Source organism: Mercenaria mercenaria, chromosome 16 (assembly GCF_021730395.1).
Source record: "Mercenaria mercenaria strain notata chromosome 16, MADL_Memer_1, whole genome shotgun sequence".
NCBI classification, from domain to species: domain Eukaryota; kingdom Metazoa; phylum Mollusca; class Bivalvia; order Venerida; family Veneridae; genus Mercenaria; species Mercenaria mercenaria.
The window spans coordinates 48,654,265-48,676,598 of record NC_069376.1 but is presented as its reverse complement, the minus strand read 5'-3'; the positions used below and the strand labels follow the sequence as shown (position 1 = coordinate 48,676,598).

Here is a 22,334-nt window from a genome sequence, read left to right as displayed (position 1 = left end):
AACCTATGCATATGCATTTTTTAACAACAGCTCAATCACCTTTGTAGTTTAATACTACAGTACAACCTCTCCAGAGTGGCCCTCTCTTGAGCAAAAAACTTTCTGCAACATCATCAAAATTTCCCTAAGCTGAAATATACTATCAAATTTACCTCTCCAGAACAACAACCTCTACATAACAATCAATATTTATATCTCTCAAAGGGTGTTGCTCTACAAAGGTTGCACTGTACATTGTTTCTTACTTTCAACTCATCAACTCATTTTCTCAAGCGTGGAAAAACCAGTATGCACGCAGTCAAGTTTTTCAAAATTTTAAAGGTGGTCAATCACATTTTGAGCAGCATTTTATGACACTTTTCAGTTTTCATATATTCTGATAGAGATTTATTTTAAGGAAAACAAGGACCCATTATATATAGTTAGATCCCTACTGGAAATGTATATTTTTTAACTTTTCATGAAATTTTGTAATTTATACAGAAGCCTCCCTTTAATATAAAAGTGGACTATTTCTTTAGAATTCAATATAATTTTTAGTTTTACATTTGCATTTGATAAATATTGGGATATTTCAACTATCTGAAACAAAAGGCAAGTTTTAAAACAGCATGCAGCTTTGGAATTCATCTATTTTCAACTCTATCTTGGTTGCGCAACCGAGATATGCAAATTAAGGGAGGTAATAATATCTTGATAAAACGCAAATCTTTGAAAAATTAAATACAATAGTGCTTATATTCATTATATTCCATAGGCAACATACATTTATTTGATTTATACTTATGCTGCAATAATGCTACCAGGATAGGAAAATCAAATTTAAAAATGCTAGTGAAATTCTAGAATGTATTAAGAACTAAGTCTAAATGAATAGTTGTTAAAGTTTTAAACAAATCCATTAGTTGACCAAAATCTGATTAACCACCTTTAAAGCATTTTCACTTTCTTAAAAAAATCTTAACCATTCTGATTAATATCTATTAAAAAATAAGAGCACTTTAGTAGTCTGTAAAAATATAAAAAATGCATTAAGACTATGATGTATTACAAAGTCCTTAATTATATTTAAATTATTAAATATCGACTTTACTGAAAAATATCCCTGATCATGAACGGTAAAAACCTTTACGATCTCTCAACATTTACCAATAACTTTTTAAAATTCTTTTTTTCAATCAAAAATCTGTGAAAAATGCTATTACCCATTTAAAAATAAAAACTTATACTGAAACGAAACATTCATTTCTTCACAAATATACAGCTTGGCCCTCCTAAATTTTATTCAAGGCCTCATTAAATTTCCGCAGCATAACAATATCAATATACACAACAATTTCTCTCCTTTATACTTGTAAAATGATAGATAGATATATATCATTTCCATTGATATACATATTGAACTGAATTAAACTAAAACTACATAGGTACAGGCTGTCAAAAATGTATCTCCCCTCAATGATTTAACTTTTACAGTAACCTTTAGATACTAAGTTCGCTTATCTCTAATATTATCTCAAATAGTTTAAAATACTTTTATCAAATACAACAGAAAACATATAGTAACCCCTTTACAGTTGTAGAGTACACTTTTTATTACAAACAAATGTGAAAACATTAAGTCACGCTTACTATACACCCGCAGATAATTCAAGTTGTCCTTACAGTTTGAAAATGAAAGATAGATAATTAAACAGCATATTTATGATTTATTAACACTTACTGTTTTATCAAAGCCAATCCTTCTTGCCAAAATATTGCCTCCAGAATATATTAACTGAGATATATTTTTCCCCAGTGCTCCTCAATTTAACATTCACATAACTGCCTAAACTGTAGAGCAGTATTGAAGAAAAAAATCTCTCTCCGCACACACAGGTTTAACCATACTGCACAATATCCTGTAATAACCTACTGGGTTTAACCATACTACTGTTGTACAGTTTAAATACTATTACACGCTGTACAGTAGCAGGCTTACGCTGAATAAAACAGATTAAAATTAACTGGAGCATATAGGTTAAAAATATACCTACCGTGTGTGTTGAGGGAAAGAAAGTGCGTACAATCTCTGCCAAGTGTTTTAAACTAGGTCATTTTATAAGATTGGCCAAAAAGACGTACTTGCCTGCCCACACACTTACTCAATTTTTACTCAATATTCTACATAACATACAGTGTAGTTCTGTGCATGCTTGCATAAACTTTAGAACAGAAAAATCTATAAACCTATACCCTACAGTGCATTATTTACTATCAAGCGGACCTACTCTGTGTACTTTTGATAAAATATTTGGCCTTAAAGCGACCTACATTATATAGCAATTACTTGTTTACAGTCTTTATTTAGAACAGATGCATAATGTATACTAATTGTTTTTCAATCTCTAAATGAGAATGTTAAATAACGTTAAAATAAAAACTCTTAAAGAACCACATCCCACTATTACTTTCCACCCCATCTATCTACTATATTCTTAGTTTTCATGTTCAGTAAAATTTAGTCTTTATACTTATGGGGTACAGTTAATTACAATTAATTGTTATACTCAGGGGGTACAGTTAATGTTCAGTCACAAGCTGTTATGATTATGGTTATACTTTTGGAGTACAGTTTATGTTTAGTCAGAAGTTGTTATACTCATAGGGTACAGTTTATTTTCAGTTGCACAAGTTGTTATACTCATGGGATACAGCTGACGTTCAGTCATAACTTGTTAAAGTTCTGTCATCAATCTTTATACTTGAAAGGTAACATGTGGAGTACAGTACATGTACAGTCAATGTTCAGTCATTATCATACTTACAGAGTACAATTAATATTATTTTCATATAGGTCTTAAATTTACAGGTTAAAGACAATGTCTAGTTATAAGTAATACTTACAGGGAACAGTCATTGTTCAGTCATAAGTTGTAATATTTACGGGGAGCAGTCACTGTTCAGTCATAAGTTGTAATACTTACGAGGAACAGTCACTGTTCAGTCATAAGTTGTAATACTTACGGGGAACAGTCACTGTACAGTCATAAGCTGTAATACTTACGGGGAACAGTCACTGTACAGTCATAAGCTGTAATACTTACGGGGAACAGTCACTGTACAGTCATAAGCTGTAATACTTACGGGGAACAGTCACTGTACAGTCATAAGCTGTAATACTTACGGGGAACAGTCACTGTACAGTCATAAGTTGTAATACTTACGGGGAACAGTCATTGTACAGTCATAAGCTGTAATACTTACAGGGAACAGTCACTGTTCAGTCATAAGTTGTAATACTTACAGGGAACAGTCATTGTTCAGTCATAGGGGAACAGTCATTGTTCAGTCATAAATTGTAATACTTACAGGGAACAGTCATTGTTCTGTCATAAGTTGTAATACTTACAGGGAACAGTCATTGTTCTGTCATAAGTTGTAATACTTACAGGGAACAGTCATTTTTCTGTCAAAAGTTGTAATACTTACGGGGAACAGTCATTGTTCAGTCATAAGTTGTTATACTTATGGGGACATGCAGTCATTGTTCTGTCATAAGTTGTAATACTTACAGGGAACAGTAATTTTTCTGTCAAAAGTTGTAATACTTACGGGGAACAGTCATTGTTCAGTCATAAGTTGTTATACTTACGGGGACATGCAGTCATTGTTCTGTCATAAGTTGTAATTCTTACAGGGAACAGTCATTTTTCTGTCAAAAGTTGTAATACTTACTGGGAACAGTCATTGTTCAGTCATAAGTTGTTATAATTACGGGGACATGCAGTCATTGTTCTGTCATAAGTTGTAATACTTACAGGGAACAGTCATTTTTCTGTCAAAAGTTGTAATATTTACGGGGAACAGTCATTGTTCAGTCATAAGTTGTAATACTTACGGGGACATGCAGTCATTGTTCTGTCATAAGTTGTAATACTTACAGGGAACAGTCATTTTTCTGTCAAAAGTTTTTATACTTATGGGGAACAGTCATTGTTCAGTCATAAGTTGTTATACTTACAGGGACATGCAGTCATTTTTCAGTCATAAGCTGTTATACTTACAGGGACATGCAGTCATTTTTCAGTCATAAGCTGTTATACTTACGAGCAACAGTCATTGTTCAATCATGAATTGTAATACTTATAGGGAACAGTCACCGTTCCGTCATAAGTTGTAATACTTGCAGAACACAGTCATTGTTCAGTCATTGTACAGTCATAAGTTGTTTTACTTACAGGGAACAGTCACAAGTTGTGATACTTACAGAGAACAGTCATTGTACAGTCATAAGTTGTGATACTTACAGGGAACAGTCATTGTACAGTCATAAGTTGTTTTACTTACAGGGAACAGTCATTGTACAGTCATAAGTTGTTTTACTTACAGGGAACAGTGATTGTACAGTCATAAGTTGTGATACTTACAGGGAACAGTCATTGTACAGTCATAAGTTGTGATACTTACAGAGAACAGTCATTGTACAGTCATAAGTTGTGATACTTACAGAGAACAGTCATTGTACAGTTATAAGTTGTTTTACTTACAGGGAACAGTCATTACTTTTTAACTCAGAATACATCTCAGACTGATGGCAAAATTAGATTATTGCATATTAATGTGTCTCCAGTTACCAGGTTCCCTTTCAAATGTAAATTTAGTTATCATTGAGAAAAATCTGAATTATTCAAATGTGTGTACGAAATAGAACAAACAAAACAAAATAAAATAAAATAACTTAAAAAAAAAAAAAAAAAAAAAAAGACACGGAAAAGTAAAAATTGGTTTCTGTTGACAACTTTGAGCATTCATCCCACTTAAATTATTTCGGAAGAATATTTCTAAAAACTACCTCGTAAAATTTATGGCAGAAGTTTCCAGATATAGCTGAAAACAACAGACAGTACTAAGTATTACACCATGGCTGATCTATCAGAAGTCTCCTTCCAGTCACCTCTGATTATTCCAGGCGACATTTTCTACAGACAAAATGAACATTCCCCAAAGTATCTTAAGCATATTACATTTTGCAACCCTGGCAGACAATGTGTCAATTTGCAATAAGACTTTCCAAGAATTTCCAAAGTAATATATTAGTCTGGAACACTGTAATATTTCAAGAAGTTTTGCGTCAAAATTTGCAAACACATTTCGATTTTTTAGTACATGTAAATATAGTTTACAGGAGCATCTTCAAACGTGAAGTCATGTGACATTAACAAATTTCATACGACTCTTTTTGTTTTGTTTTTTTGTAGCTGCATTATCTTTTTCTTAAAGGGAGATAACTGTACTTTTCAATTATGTTATTGCATTAGCGTTTCAGGTAAAAATGGTTATTTTGTAGGGGAAATGAATTTGCAGATGTTATGTTTATTCAGGTAACTAAATCTATGAATATTAGTCCACTTTTCACAGTATTTTTGCATCAAATAAACCCATGACTTTCATAAAGCCGATAAAATTGCTGTCCCTCCACAAAGATAATGTTTCCGTCTCCATCATCTGAGGAAAGTTCAAAGAACACAAAATATCAATAATAGCAGCAAGGGGAATGAGGATTGGTGATATTGCAAAATGTAAAACAGCATGTGGCTCACTACCAGCAAACCACGTTATGCACTCATTAATATTATATTAATGTAATCTTTGCTGTTGTTCAAGCGGACTGCAAATAAAGCTTCTATAGTTCTTAAGGGGAACATTTGCCAGTAAAACCTAGAAATATGTCAACTGTACCTTTTTTATTTTATTTTGGAGACTACAAGCTGTTTTGCTTTGCTTCATAATTTCAAACATTCTACCGTCAACTTAGTATTCAGAATGGTGTTCTAACACTAACTGTAGCTGGCCTAAAGGGTGGTCATTCACAATTTAAAGAATTACATTTTTCAGTTTTTGAACATTCTGTTAGATTCTTTTTTAAGAAAAAGGAGACCCATTACAGAGTTAGATCCCAATTACAAAATAATGTAATCCTCATCCCAACCCCTCACTTTCTTTTGACTTCAATAAAAAAAATTGTTTTACATTAATAAATTTTGCGTTTAATGATAGATATTTGGACATTTCAACAATCTCAACCAAAAGGCAAGTTTTAACACTTACTCTGCTAAATTTCTGTAATGAACTTGTCCATCTTTCAATTTGGACAGTACCATTAACTGTTAAAAGGGGTGCTTGCCAAATAAGATACTGACTGAATGGCGAACAATGCAGACCATGATCAGCCTGCATGGATTTTGGTCTGCACTGGTCACAAAGGCAAAATCACTTGCTGCCAGCAGGCTAAAAGTTAAGTCAGTGTGCAGCATATCACCAATCTACCTTGATTGTGCAACCAAAATAGGAAAAGGGAGGTAATAATACAAATTTGAATTTCTTATGAATTTTGGCTGAATACATATTTCTTAATGCAAATCTTTTGACAATTATAATATAGTACTTCTTGTATTCCTACGGCAATATATGTTTATGAAATTTAAACTAATACGCTTAAAATTTATAATGCTTGGGCGACTGGGATAGGAAAATCAAATTTGAAAAACACCTCCTTGTGAACATAATGTAGTGTAAATCGTCAATTGTTAAAGTCTCAAACAAAATCTAATTAACTATTACATTTTGTAGACCAGTGCAGACCAAGACCTGCCTGATCATGGTCTGGTCTGCTGTCAATTTTCAGTGAATATCTCTTCAAATAATAAATGGTACTGCCCAAATTGAATGATGGACCAGTCCATTTTAGAAATTTAGCCAGCTAAAGGTTAAAGTTCTATAATTAGCAACTGTGGCATCATATATATTCATCGGGTGGGGCGGGGGAGTACAAATTCTGTACTTATGTAATTCCATGAAATAAAATCCCAACCATTAAATAAAATCCCAATTATTTCTATATTTGCGATTCCAATTAAATCCATAAAAAAATTCTGTTTTTGGCCAAACCATGAAATTTCATCCACAATAAAAACTTATTATTTATCGTGTTTCTATAAAACAGAAGGACATAATAGTTCCTCCTACTGCTATGTTTTACCTAAACAACAATTCCAACTTATATAATGAAATATGAACCTGAAACCTAAATAAAATCTTTTATTTCCAGAAAAATATAGAAATGGTTAGAAATTTCCTGTTTTAGAATTTAATTAGGTCTCTTATCATTATTAACAATAATGTTACATAAAGCTCAATAATAGCTTTAAATACACAAACTATTTCAATAAATACAATATTAATAGAAAACTAAATAAAAATACAGAGAAAAACATCCAGGCTGAATCCCACATGAATCAACTCTGAAAACAAACATTAAACATTAATAAATCATAATTATCAACAATTCATTTGATTATTAAACCTTGACCTAATATAAATAACAACATATTTCTACTCTGTAAAAGTACTCTTATAAACCCAACAGAATTATAATCAAATTAAAAGTTCAAACTTAAAATAAAAGGAATGTATAGGACTTACGGTCAATAGAAAACACAATTCCTTAAAAAGGACGTCACACGAAAACACAATGTCCTTGCAGCTCACATTTAACAGTGTTCTGCATCGCTTCACGTTTATGTACAGTGTAAAACTCGTTTTTTTTTACAAATGCTTTCAAGTATGTAATACAGTATAATCGATAGAAGAAGCACGTTCGTTGGTACACTCATGTTTACGCTTGCGTGAAAAAGAGATATTATCATCTTTTGCAGTGATGAATTGAAGGACATAAAAATGAAATAGTTCAATTTTCATACAGGAGCGTATTGATGTAATGGTTTTGTTGTTCATGTAATGACAACTGATAAATAGTTTACCATCTGCCTAATGAGGACATTAAAAATAAGCACAAATTTTGACAATGCTTAATTTGAAAAAGGCAGATTATGAACTCATACTCTACCCCAGGAGAATACGTTTACTTAAAAAAAGAAAAAGACCAAAAACAATATACTGCTTCAGTAAAGCACAAAAGTCATGCCCCTCCCCCTCCCCCCTCATCCCCAAGCCCTCCATACTGCTTCATTTAAACTGAATTGGGTCAATGTTTGGATAACACATTACTACACAGACTAGTTTAATTTCATTTATAACTAATAAACCCATGATGGAAACTACAGAAATTAGATCAGAACTGCATATACATACATTCTGTACTATAAGAGTAATGTCATGTAAGAGAAAAAAAGACAGTAAAGGGAGATAACTGAAAAAAATAAGTACTACAAAATAAATAAAGGGAGATGACTGAAGTAAGGACAGAAGAGTTTCTGATTGTTACCACTGTTAATTTCATAAAAATAAAATGATTATTAAATTTTAAACACTGTTAATTTGTCAATATTCTGCAGAGATTTACATGCAGTTACTAACAAAAGTTGTCAAGTGTACATCACAAATTTTAATCTATTTTGTTATGAGAAGTTTTTAAACTAAATATCATTGAAATGAAAATGAACGCTACCAGCTGGGACAGCTAGTCACTGTTTCCCCTGTAGATCAGGCATTAAACAAAAGTTTGCACACTTAAAAGCAACTTTAATATGCATGCATAGAAAGAATGTTCACGGACCATAAAATCAAAATTTCTATTCTGCTGGAATAGAATAGTTATCTTATTGCTAGTCTGTATGTTTGTCCGTCTGTCCGTCTGTTTGTTTTACAATATGTCCTTCAGTCCATTGGCTCGTCTGCCAGTCAGTCTACTCATCAGCATTAGTAGAATGAAATTTATACTTAAAGATACATGATAAATGAGTTTAATTTTCGCTGAAATTGAAATTAATTTTAACAACTGAATTTTAATTCTGCCGTTAATTGTTGTGTTTTCCCGAATTTTCTAAATAAATTTCAATTATTACAAACGCATTTTTTATAAAATAAATGTTTCCATTGTCATTTAAACAATGAGATTTAATAAAAATAGGTTTTCTTCATGGCATTAAATCTAAGGGAATGTATGAATTAACCAGTATCTAGGCTTGTGAAATTTAAATATTTGTTACAACGATGTGTTTTTCTGAGCCCCGTTAGATTAGGTTTCGTAAATGTTTATTTGATTTTCTTTATCTATTTTAACCGTTTGCATCAATTTACTCTCTTTAATTTGTTGGGTCTTTTTGCGTTTTTGTCGCCCTCAGCAACATGTATTAAAAAAGAACAAAATATATTTTTCCAAAATACCTTGCACAAATATGAACTTTCGGTTTAAATACATACATGACACTGTTATCTTACCTTCTAATTAATTAAATATTGTAAATTTATCATCTTATCTTACATTATGAGACCTTGAGAAACACTCAAGTGTCCCCAGGACCTCCCTCAGCATTCACTCACTCTTGGGAGTTAACTTGACTCTCACTCACCTTTATGAATACAAATCGAATCTTTCCTTAGTAAAGACTGACCGTTAGGCAATTTATTTGAGTGTACTCAGAGAGTGGTGTTGGAGTATTGTCTATGAATGTAGCCCTTACTATCAGATGATTAGGCAGTTGTAGGAGACATGGGCTTTTCTCAAAAGCAGCTCTAGTTAATGATTTGAAGTCAGTACATCAAACGTCCAGTGCAAAGTGACTGTTCCTTGTGCAGTTACTAAATGCATCAAGGGGGGCATTTCCTGTTCTACGAGCTCTTGTTATGTCTCCCACCACATAGTGGTATGGGAGATATATTGATTTACTGCTGTCTGTCTGTCTGTCACAAATCTTGTCCGTGCTCCAAGTTGAACAGTTATCATCCGATCTTCACCAAACTTTAACAAAATGTATTTACAAATAAGTCCTCAGCCAAGTTCGATAACAAGCCAAATCGCCATGGGCACTTCAAAACTATGGCCCTTGAATTACCGAAAATTGGCCTTTTTACTCTTGTCTGTGCTCTAACTTGAGGAGTTCTCACCCGATTTTCACCAAACTTTAACAAAATGTGTTTGCCATTAAGTCCTCAGCCAAGTTTGATAACTAGCCAAATCAGCCCAGGTACTTCAGAATTATGGGCCTTGAATTACTGAAAATAGCTCTGTACACACTTGTCCACACTCTTAAGTCGAACATTTCTCATCCTATCTTCACCAAACTTGAACAAAATGTGTTTGCCAATAAGTCCTCGATAACTAGCCAAATGAGCCCAGGCACTTCAGAATTATGGCCCTTGAATATGCGAAAATCACTCTGTATGCAGAGATGCCAGTGATACATGTATTGGTGCATCGATGGCTGACTCAGATACATAACTTTTCAGATGATTAGGCCGTTGTAGGAGACATGTGCTTTTCTCAAAAGTAGCTCTAATTTAAAATGGTATGAGCCTTCAAATAAAAGGGTGACCTAAAGCTTATGGTTTAATCAATTGACAATCATCCACGAGGCATTTGTCATATTTGGAAGCACATTTTGTTGTACTGAAATTTAGTATTGTTGAACCTGCATCATAATTCTCTCAATAATCTACCCGAGAGATAAGCAGATTGTCTTTGCAAAAAGAAACATTGGATTGGTACATGGTTGCAGATAAAATACCAACCGTTACTGTTCATTATGCAAGCTTGCGGAAATGCATGCTAAAGGTGAGAAATGCGCAATAGGGCTATTGTATTTTTTTGTAGAGTATGGCCTGGTGCCAGTTGATAAATTGACAAAATAAAGTGATGTGCATATCCTTCACATTGCCCTCTACCTATTTACCTGTTTTCTCAAGTTCATGAAAAAATATCTTGTATTTTTTTAATTTACTAATGAATCTACCTATTTCTTATGTTTCTTGACAACCTGTTTTCATAGCAACCACATTTATTGAAAGAAAACATAAATGGTACCTGTTATATTTTTACATTTTTCTATTGTCATAGCAACCACACTTCCCACCCCCCCCCCCCCCCCCCAGCAACTTTTAAGTAGTGCTTTTAGTACTTTTTAAGTATCCCTGAATCTACTCTCTTCCCAAATTTTTCGACTATTTGTTGCCATAGCTACCACATCTGCTGCCCCAGCAACAAAATGAAAGAACACGCTACTTCATATTGTCATCTATTTATGTACCAAATTTCATGAAAAAGGACTTGATTTCCAAAAAAAATTTGAAGTTATTGCAGGAACCCATTTAGTGTGATTGATAGACAAATGGGGAGAGGTGTGGGGGGAGGGGGAGATGGTGGGGAGTCATGGTTTGCAAACCGTAAGACCCCTCTTGTTAAACATCAGTAGAGGAGGCATATAAATTTTGTCAACTTTCTCGTAACTCTATTTTGCCATTTTAGCTATCAATACAAATGTTATAACTAGTTACCTTAAAAAAGGTTTAATTCTGGCTGAAAACTCCACTAAGTGCAGGAGCTGAAGTATGGATACTGATAGCTTGTGGTCAGCACTGAGATCTATGGTGAGTAATTTACCCCGGCGAAATGGAATTCATGAAATCATGAATTTTTCATCACCATTATGAATTATTCATGAACTGTTCTGGATCACTTCTTAATCTGACTTCATGAAGTTTTATGCATGAAGTGTTGTTTGATCTACTTCATGAAGATATCAAGCATTACTGACAGATTCATAAAATTCTTGAAATATTCATGAACTTGTTTAAGAATGAATCAAGATTTTTTCATGAATGTCAATATACCTATAGAATTCAAGAAAAATTCTTGAAATAAATTATTAACATTTTATGAGCAGTTTAAGAATATTAAATTCTTAAAATATTCTTGATGTGTTCTTAAGAAAAAGTCATGAACATTTAATGAGTATATCTATGATTCATTAAAAGAACTAAAATTTTAGTTCAGTACCAGTTCTTGAACCCAATTGTGAGTTTCTGAACTGTTCATTCATTAAACTTAAAACTTAGGTTTTCCTTTTACAATAAACGAATAAGTTCATGAACTATTCATGAATGTTCATGAACATTAAATTCATAATGTCACATGATCAGTTTCCATTATTATGTCGCATGCTGGGAAATTTTTTGCACATGTGATTCAGCAATTTTTGAGAAGTTTGTGAGCAAATGAGAAGGAAATATTTATCATACTACAGTAAGGAATGGTTTCAAAGGAACATGAGTACACTGAATATCAAATAAGTAATTATGGTGTTGTCATAAATCTTTCATTTTAAAAAATATATAATCCTTCTAAAATGTCACATGTTTTCACGACCCTGAAACAAAGCTAGTATCTGATCTGAATGTCAATCTTGAGATTAAAGTAAATTAAACATTTTTGTATTTTATACAGTGCTCAATAATTATTGTTCACTTCTTATTATGCTCCCAAGCCCACTCTAGTTTACTGTTTGACTCAACATGTCATTTGTTGAGGGTGGAAAATGTCTTTTGTCACAGTGACTCAGCAGAGACAAAAACAATCTCTAGCCACTAACTGATTGACCTACAGGAATTTTTCTTGTATCAAGCTATACTGATATTGTCCAAAGAATTCCATTACATGCAGATCTCTCAGGTTTCATAGTGTTACACTCCTACCAGGTTACCTTGACAAATTCATGAAATTTGTTTGTTTTTTTAACAAATATTCATGAAAATCAAAATTTATGTTTCATGAACTTCAATACATTATCTCAGCTCTTAATAACAAGTGCATAGGTACTACTTAATTGGTACAGGTATTATTTAGAAACTGAAAATATGATGGAATATTGTATCATTTAAGGCAAAGAAGTCCTTTTATAATCTTTTGTATTGTTCATGAAATATTCAAGAAAAGCACAAAATGTCATGAAGTTATAAGAATATTTATTCTTGAAGTGTTCATAGAAAAAACATGAAGTGCAAATGAGACATTGAAATAAAGAACAAAATAATGCATGAATTCTTCATGAAGTATTTTTTTCAGGAATATTTTCATGAATTCTTCATGAAGATTATTAAATACAAACTTCATGAATTCTTCATGAACACAGGCTATGCTTAATTTCATGCATTGTTAATGCATTTAACACTTCATGAATAATTCATGAATCTGTTTTCATGAGCTGCTGATGCATTTGTCTCATTTGCACTTCATGTTTTTGTCATGAAGACTTCATGAAGTCTCCTCATGAAGAAGTCATGAATGCTTCATGAGTACTTCATGAAGTATGAAAAACATTTGACAGGGGAAGAGAGCTAATGTAGGGAGCACAGAGAGCTTGAGGGGTGCAAACAGTAAGTGAAAAGCACTAAGACCTTGCAGTTAGCAAAGTCAGCTTGTGGTAAGCAAGAGAGCTCATGGTGAGCAAAGAGGCTCACAGTTAGCAAAAAAAAGCTTGTGGTAAGCAAAAAGAGCTTAAGGAGAGGAAAAAGAGCTTGTGGTGAGAAGAGAGCTTGTGGTGAAAAAGAGAGCTTGTGGTGAGTACATGTAGACCCTGAGAAAAGAATGCCCTTGGTGAGCACAGAGAGCTTACAGCATTGACAGCATTGAGAGCCTGTGGTGGGCACCATGAGGTTGTGAGAGCTGTAAGAGCTTTTGATAAGCTTACAAGGTTTATGGTGACCATACAGAGCTTGTGGTGATCATAAAGAGTTTGTGGAGTCTCAGCACAGACAGGCTTGAGAGTTTGTGATAACCCAAGATCTTGTGATCATGGATGACAGCATATTGTGAGCACTGAGGGCTTGAAGTAAGCACAAAGAGGTGAGAACAGACAGCTAGTTCAGGGTGGCTAATGTTTTGGATAATGTACACAAAGAGAAAACGTTGTGATACGAGTACTATATTGCCTATATTTTCCTTATTACTTGACAGCTTTTCATAAGATAAAGAGGGTAAAAGACAGCAAAATGAGCGCTTTCCTACGCACAAAGTTTCTGCCATCAGTTCTCAGTACTTTTCTCAAACACTTCACCCAGTTGTAAATGTGTATATGTTATCTACACATTTTTTTCACGAAAAAGCAGTTGGGCCAAATGGGTCATTTATGTGATGTAGGACCAAAAATGTTGTTTAATAAGGTTTTAAGTTTGAAGGTGAAGGTCATATGAAAGTCAAGGTCATTTATATGTAGGTCAGTTTGTAGGTCTTGCCACAAGGAATGTTGAATGTGGTTATGAACTAAATCAGGTCCTAAATGTGAACTGTAGGCAATCTGGTTAGTTTGGACAGACGGACAAATGGACAGTTCAGTTGCTATAGTACGCCTGGGAGTGTAAAAAGCGACTTGTAAGAATTAATCCAGAAATGTTCATATGCATGCCACTAAATCATATTAAAGAGTTGTTATTTTTGTCAAAGCTATACATCAAACAGTATAATTTTTTATAGGCATAAAATATGGACCTATAGCTGGAATTTGTATTGATCAGCTGGCTCTTACTGTTTGGTTTTTTGCCTCTGGTGGCTGTAAAAAGTCTCCCCACACCCTCCCCATCTCAAACCACTCGAAAAAAATGGGTGTTTACAATTGACTTGGTTGAGAGGATCTTCTTTAATTTCATTCAGGAATGTCAACATTAGTGGAACAAAAATCATTCTGAAAGCTGTGAATTATTACTTATCATCATTAAAAACACATAAATATACTGACAACAATTTTTATGATGAATTGTGATGTGTGTAATGACAAAACAAGATGCAGTATTGATAGTGCTTTTGACAAATTTAAATTTAATAAGTCGGAAAGAAATAAACAACTGAGTATTACTGCATGACATTAAATTGTAGATTTAACTCTATATAAACAAGAGCTGTCCGTAAGACAGCATGCTCAACTTTTCCCAGTGCTTGACTCTGATTTAGAGCTTTAAATTTAACCAAAATATTTTAAGTTAAACAAGAGGGCCATGAAGGCCCTGTATCACTCACCTGATCTATTGACCTAAAGATCATCAAGATTAACATTCTGACCAAGTTTCATTAAGATATGGTCATAAATGTGGCCTCTAAAGTGTTAACTAGCTTTTCCTTTGATTTGACCTGGTGCCCTAGTTTTTGATCCTACATGACCCAGATTCAAATTGGACCTTGAGATCATCATGATTAACATTCTGACCAAGTTTCACTAAAATATGGTCATAAATGTAGCCTCTAAAGTGTTAACTATCTTTTCCTTTGATTTGACCTGGTGACCTAGTTTTTGACCCCACCTGACCCAGATTTGAACATGACCTATAGTTCATCAAGATTAACATTCTGACCAAGTTTCATTAAGATACGGTCATAAATGTGGCCTCTACAGTGTTAACTAGCTTTTCCTTTGATTTGACCTGTTGCCCTAGTTTTTGATCCTACATGACCCAGATTCAAACTGGACCTTGAGATCATCATGATTAACATTCTGACCAAGTTTCAACAAGCTTTTCCTTTGATTTGACATGGTGACCTAGTTTTTCATCCCAGATGACCCAATATCGATCTCGTCCAAGATTTTATTGAGGGTAACATTCTGACTAAGTTTCATGAAGATTGTGCCAAAATTGTGATCTCTAGAGTGTTAACAAGCTTTTCCTTTGATTTGACCTGGTGACCTAGTTTTTGACCCCCAGACAACCCAGTATCGAACTTGTTCAAGATTGTATTGAGGGTAACATTCTGACAAAGTTTCATTAAGATTGGACCAAAATTGTGACCTCTAGAGTATTAACAAGCTTTTCCTTTGATTTGACTTGGTGACCTAGTTTTTGGCCTCAGATGACCCAATATCGAACTCATCCAAGATTTTATTTAAAGTAACATTCTGACTAAGTTTCATTAAGATTGTGCCAAAATTGTGATCTCTAGAGTGTTAACAGTCAAATTGTTGCCGATCATGGACGACGGATGACGAACAACGACAGACACAGGGCAATCACAAAAGCTCACCTTGAGCACTTCATGCTCAGGTGAGCTAAAAGGGGCATAACTCTGTCAAAATTTAAATCAGAGTTATTGGGATTGTTTCTCCTGGTGTAGACTTTGATAGTAACTATTTTAAGTTTCAAGTCAAAAGTTCCGATAGTAATTTAACTTTATCAGAAACTTTAACAAAAATGTCTAAGTTAAAAAGGAGCACAACTCTGTCAAAATTCTAATCAGAGTTATGGGGATTGTTTCTCCTGATGAAGACTTAGATAGTAAATAACTATTTTAAGTTTCAAGTCAATAGCTTTGATAGTTACAGAGATATTTTGACTTTATCAAAAACTTAACTAATTGCGATGCCGACTCCGGGGCGAGTGCAATAGTTCTATTTTTTCGTTGAAAAATCGAGCATAAAAATAATTTATATATACATGTAGTAAAGTTAAATAGGTCTGATGAGAGTTCTCTACATTTTAAGTAAATACCTTATGATAGTAGTGAAAGATGAGCATTGGATAGCTTGACGTATAAATTATGTTTAGCTGTAAACATTGTAATATATCTTGCATTTAAACAAAGTAATCGCTAAAGAAAATCTGAGTAACAATATTGCAAGATTTTTTTGTCCATTGTTCTAAAAAAAAAAATGTTATCTAACAGGAAGTTATGTATTTCAAAACATAGAAAACCACACAATAAACTACTTCCGAAATGTACATTTTAGCAGTTACAAGTGTTGCACAAGTGTACAATAAAGTAATGTTCAAGATGTCTTGGTTTAAACTGTATTTATTCAAGATGTCTTACTACTTTAAATTATAAGCTTAACAATGAAATACAAAGAATTTGGTCTTTATAACTAATAATTATAAGAAACTTGTTAAGTGTTTCTTAAAATTTAAAGTATAAACTTAATTTCCGTCTCTGAAGTGCTGCTAACTGATTGGTAGAAAATTGTAACTTTGTGAACAAAAAATGGAGAACGCCACAGACCTTCTTGTACATTATATTAAAAAATTTCTGATTATACGTCAACCATTCACTGAAAGCCCAAACTGCTGTTGATGAAAGTTGTACCTTTTCTGTAATGAAACAATTCACATACTGTCCTGTATAAACATAACATTAATCGGACATTATATTAAAGTTTGCCAATCATACATGAGGCATTTATTGAAATATTTACGGATAAGTCCAAATTTCTCTGGCTGATATCATTCTCTCAAATCTGGTTCTCTGGCTAAGTCTGCAGTGCTCTTAGACAAGCTTTTTATGACTGAATGTAGTGAACAGAGCCAGTCTATATCCTATGTCCAATATCATAGTCTGACAATTTTAACATCATCTCTAAGAATAGACTGGCTTTTGTCTCTTTGAAAGGAACTAGACAATAAGAAATATGTTTATTATCAGTCTTGTGGCTTAAGTCCAGAGTGCACAGTGCTCTCAGGGAAATCTTACCTTGGTGAAATGCATTTCATGATTTCATGAGCATTTCAAGCCAATCAGGAACTGTTCATGAACAGCTCTTGATTAGTTCTTGTAAGTCGTTCATGAACTTTTAAACATGAACAGTTCTTAAAATGTGTTCATGAACATTTTATGAATGAATGTGGAACATTTTAAAATTCATGAACTGTCCTTGATCTGCCCATGCAAAATGTAGTTTATGATTTCATGAGTATTTCAAGCCAACTAGGAACTGTTGATGAAGAACAGCTCTTGAATTCTTCTTAGATTTGTATCATGAACGTTTACACATGAAATGTTCTTTATATATATATATATATGAACACTTTATGAATTAATGTGGAACATTTTATAACTCAAGAAATATCTAATAGATCTAGCCAAATTAGCAGGTTTATGAATAGATATGCTAGGACATTATTACCTTTAGTTGAAAAAAAATATTGTATCAATAAATATTATATACACAGGTTTATTCAACCTATTACAATAATGAACAAGAGCGCCGCCATGCGGGCAATATACGCCCGAAGGCTTACATCATAGGATTGGAGCAAAATTTTAAGAACTTGACTGTTGTAGCCCAAAAGGACTGGAACAACAAAAGGAAAACTTCAAAAAACAAATCTAAGTCCACAAAAAAAAAATCAAAGTCTACAAAAAAATCCTTATCAGGTATAGGTATGTAAAAATACACCTTAAAATTGGAGGTACCATCCATGTTGTACCACAGAAAACTGGTCTCGGTTTTTCCCTACGGCCAATAATAAAAAAGTTTCAAAATAAGCTATTTATAGTAACATAAAAGGGAAGTTATTAAAAAAAAAAATTATTGTAAGTACAAAAAAGAGATCTGCCAAATAAAAACAAGACCACTGCAATGCAGAGCAATATACACAAAGCTGTCATATATGACCATTGACCCTTAAGTGTGACCTTGACCTTGAAGCGAGTCATCCGGAACATGTGCTCTGTACATCGTTACAATGTGGTGAACATTTCTGCCAAGTTTCTTTGAAATCCTTCCAGCAGTTCAAGAGTTACAGAGCGGACACGAAACAAACTGATATGACTTTTGACCCCTAAGTGTGACCTTGACCTTGAAGCCAGTCATCCGGAACATGCGCTCTGCATGTCGTCTTGGTGTGGTGAACATTTGTGTCAAGTTTCTTTGAAATCCTTCAAGGGGTTCAAGAGTTACAGAGGGGACACTAAACAAACTGATATGACCTTTGACTCCTAAGTGTGACCTTGACCTTGAAGTGAGACATCCAAAACATGCGGTATGCACATCGTCTCGGTGTGGTGAACATTTGTGTAAAGTTTCCTTGAAATCCTTCAAGGGGTTCAAGAGTTACAGAGCGGACACGAAATTGCTAACGGACAGACGGACGGACACCAGCGTCATAACATACTACGTCCCCTTGGGCGTATAATAAGTTCATGAACTTTCATGAACATTAAATTCATAATGTCACATGATCAGCTTCCATTATTTTGTTGCATGCTGGGAATTGTTTTACACATGGGATTTAGAAATGTTTGAGAAGTTTTTATAGCAAATAAGAAGGAAATATTTATCATACTACAGTAAGGAATGGTTTAAAAGGAACATGAGTGCATTGAATATTAAATAAGTAATTATGGTATCATCTTTATCATTCATTTTGAAAAATATGGAATCCTTTTAAAATGTCACAAGTTTTCATGATCCTGAAGCAAGGCAAGTTTCTAAATTTCAATCTTGAGGAGATTAAAGTAAATTATACATTGTTTAACACAATGTTTTGTATTTTATGCAGAAATTGTTTACTTTTTATTTTGCTCCCAATCCCACTCTGAGTTTACTGTCTTACTTGTGTGTAAAATGTCATTGTCACAGTGACTCAAAGACTAAACAAACTGTCTCTGGCTACTACTACAGTTGTCAGATTTCATAGGATGTGCCATTGGCTTGTTCTATTTTATAATTTTATATCCCATTTATAATGTTCATGAACTATTCAAGAACATCCAGTTCAAGAATAGCCCTTGAAGTAGATATAAAAATTTTTGCTTGACTTGTTCATGAACTGTTGAAGAACATTTTTCAGAAAGTTCACGATTTCTAAATGAGAATATACAATTACATAACAAGAAATTCATGAACTATTCAAGGACAACAAGTTCAAGAACAGGTAATGGACTGTTCATACAATGTTGTGCTTGGCTAGTTCATGAACTGTTGAGGAATATTTGAGACAAAAATGTTCTAGAAATGATCACAGTTAATGTACAGTTCATGAACAGCTATTTTTAAGAACCATTCAAGATTTTTCTCATTTAGCAATGATGAATTTTTGATGATTTTTCATGAATTGTGTATGTGAACTTGCAATGAACAAATCATGAATAGTTCATGAACTATAATGGTTCATTTCGCAAAGGTAGTTACCCCTTTATTTTGAGTGACAAATGAATATAATTTTAACATTCTGACAAATGTAAAAACCTTTTAACTTTCAGCAGATATGGTATTTATCTTGCAAACAGGTAAGAAGTTTTGATGTTCTGAAGTAAAATTTGTAAAAAGAAACAAGTACATGTATTTCAATATGCATGTACAAACATGTCACAGCTTGTATACATATATCACAGTGAAAAATCTTACAAGTTTGATTTGTCCGCATGCTGTTTATAATCGAACTTGCAAACACAAGAAAAGACAAAGAAAAAATACTATTAGTTCTATTCAGTTGCACTCTATTGTAGATACATTGTGCCTTCAGTAACAGTACATGACCATTAAACGAAATACACCATACCGTGAAATGCTCCTTTCATGATACTTCTACATACATAAAAGAAAATATTCTATATATTTGGGTTTTATTCCTCTTTTCAGAATTAAATAATTATTATGTTGTTAAGAATCTTCATGGCTGTATTGTGTTGATTATCTGTAGTGATTTCTTGTGACTTCTGGTACAGAACATCAGGGTAGGTAACAAGTCACAGGTTTGGATAAAGCAGATGGTATCAGTTCCTGTCCCCATAAGCCCAACCCCCCAACTCTGTGTGTGTTAGATGTGGAGGGCAACATTATCCTTTAAAGTACGGCCCCCACCTCTCATCCCCATTTTCGTATTTACAGAAACTAATGTACATTAAGATAAAAAGGTCTATTTTGAAGGGTATTTTGATGTTATCAGTTTGTTGGATAAAAACAGATCTCAATCAGCCACCCACCACTTATAACGAAATACTGTACTTACTACTTTTCTCATTGGGCATTGATTAGAATATTTATGGTAAACCCAATTTTATTTAAAAAAAATAAATTTTTTAATCTTAAAGGGATCGTAATAAGGCATTCTGGCTTGATAGTATTAAGGAAAATTACTTCTAAAAATGTTCAGTTGGTGGTCTTTAAAAAAAAAATTTAAAAAAAATTGGGTTCAACTTGCTTCTCTCAAAAACAAAGTGACTGTATCTGTTAAAAGGGATGAGAGCAAAAAAGGCCTAAGTTCAAATAAATGAAGTACCTGATAGACTAAAAATCTGTCACCCCAAATAAGGCCATAATGAATTAACTGTTCACTTATCAACCCAATCTGCTCCAGATTTTTCATGCCACTCAGTTTTAAAAAAAACAAACTTTTCTTTTTAAGATTTTTTTACTTAGAAAAAAGAATCATATTTGTATCTGTATAAGTGTTTTATTGTTTTATTTTCTGTTGTACTTTAACTATTTTAATTCTAGCTCGCATGATCTCCCTGCCACCCCCATTTTTTTTAAAATGAAAATTGGACGGTATTCTAGCAACTGATTTGTAATGGCCTAAAATATCAAATCTGTAATGTACCAATCAATGTTGAAATGATAAACTACAATCATAGGTTTATAGTACATTTTAATACAGTTATTATTTCTGAATGACAGCTTTCAAAAATAACCATGAACCATTTAAACTTAACAACTGATAAAAAAACTTACCTTTATTTTCAAGAACTATTCAACAACACAGCTGGTTTTCTTTCTTTTCTGCCAAGTGCTGTAAAAATCCTGTACAACTTTAATAATAACAGCTATTTTCTTTCTCAAAGCTGATTTGTTATATACAGCCAAAATTGGCCTCAAAAGTTAAAGTTTTTTCACTACCAGATCATCTGTATAATGTAATATGTATGATAAGTAATTTCACTTTAGCTCAAGTGTACATTCATTTGCCAATAGTTGACTCAGTTCTAGTGTGAAGCAGAGATACATGTACAACATATTTATACATATATCTAACAGGCAATGTATATATACAACCAGCTGCAGTTGATGTAGGGCGATATTGGAATATAGAACTGACGGTGCAATCCATATGCAAAACAGCCGTTCTTCCATTTTCTAGGCTCCCAGAGGGAGTGACCCATTTACAAATTAAGAGAAAACAGCTTCAAATATTTCATTAAAAAGTACCCACGTTTTCTGGTATGTTATACATTTATTCATAAAAGTTATTGACAAAATTCTTCGTTATCTGTGCAGGGTTTGAAAGTATGTAAATATTTAAATGCGAATTATTGGATTTTAACGCCGGTCTTCTATCGGTATACCATTGATTTGCGTGCAGGACTGTATGATCACAATGAATAGGCATTAATCAGAATATTGACTCAAGCTTAAGTTGAACATTTAAAAATGTACGGTCGATGCACTTTATATCGCAAACACGAGGCCTCATAAAGGTGTACAACAAAATATAATTGCTTGCAATTCGATCATAAATATCCTGTTAAGGTCATAGGTTGAGTGACACTTGAGGATCTCCATTCATACAGGATGAATAATTGTAAAAATATACCATGATAACATCTAACATCGTTTTTGGTAACATGACATCACACAAGTTTTAATATTTAATATCATACAGATCAGTTTCGTTAGGCAAACTTCAGGCATGAAAAATGCACTTTTAGTGAGAGATTTCAAAATATCAACAGCAGAATATAAATCAAGCATTTTCTGACAGAAGGTTTATCAAAATGGTCAGTTATTATAAAGAAGATTTTTGGTTTGCAATATCTTTTAATACTATTCTTGCTGGTACTAAAACAACAGTGTCAGAAA

General features: G+C 33.1%; 1 protein-coding gene across 3 annotated transcripts in view; it reads right to left on the bottom strand.

Annotated features, from left to right (window-relative positions):
* Positions 1–21,490, bottom strand: part of LOC123541182 (zinc finger protein 236-like) — a 108,025-nt gene extending 86,535 nt beyond the window's left edge. The window contains exon 1 of one of the 3 annotated variants that reach the window (XM_053526993.1): positions 21,210–21,490. The gene's annotated coding sequence lies outside the window, so the exon portion shown is untranslated. Of the gene's footprint in view, positions 1–1,723; positions 1,902–7,464; positions 7,561–21,209 lie in introns of those variants that run through there. The other 2 variants (XM_053526991.1, XM_045326586.2) reach the window with 2 other exon arrangements.
* Positions 21,491–22,334: the final 844 nt, after the last annotated feature.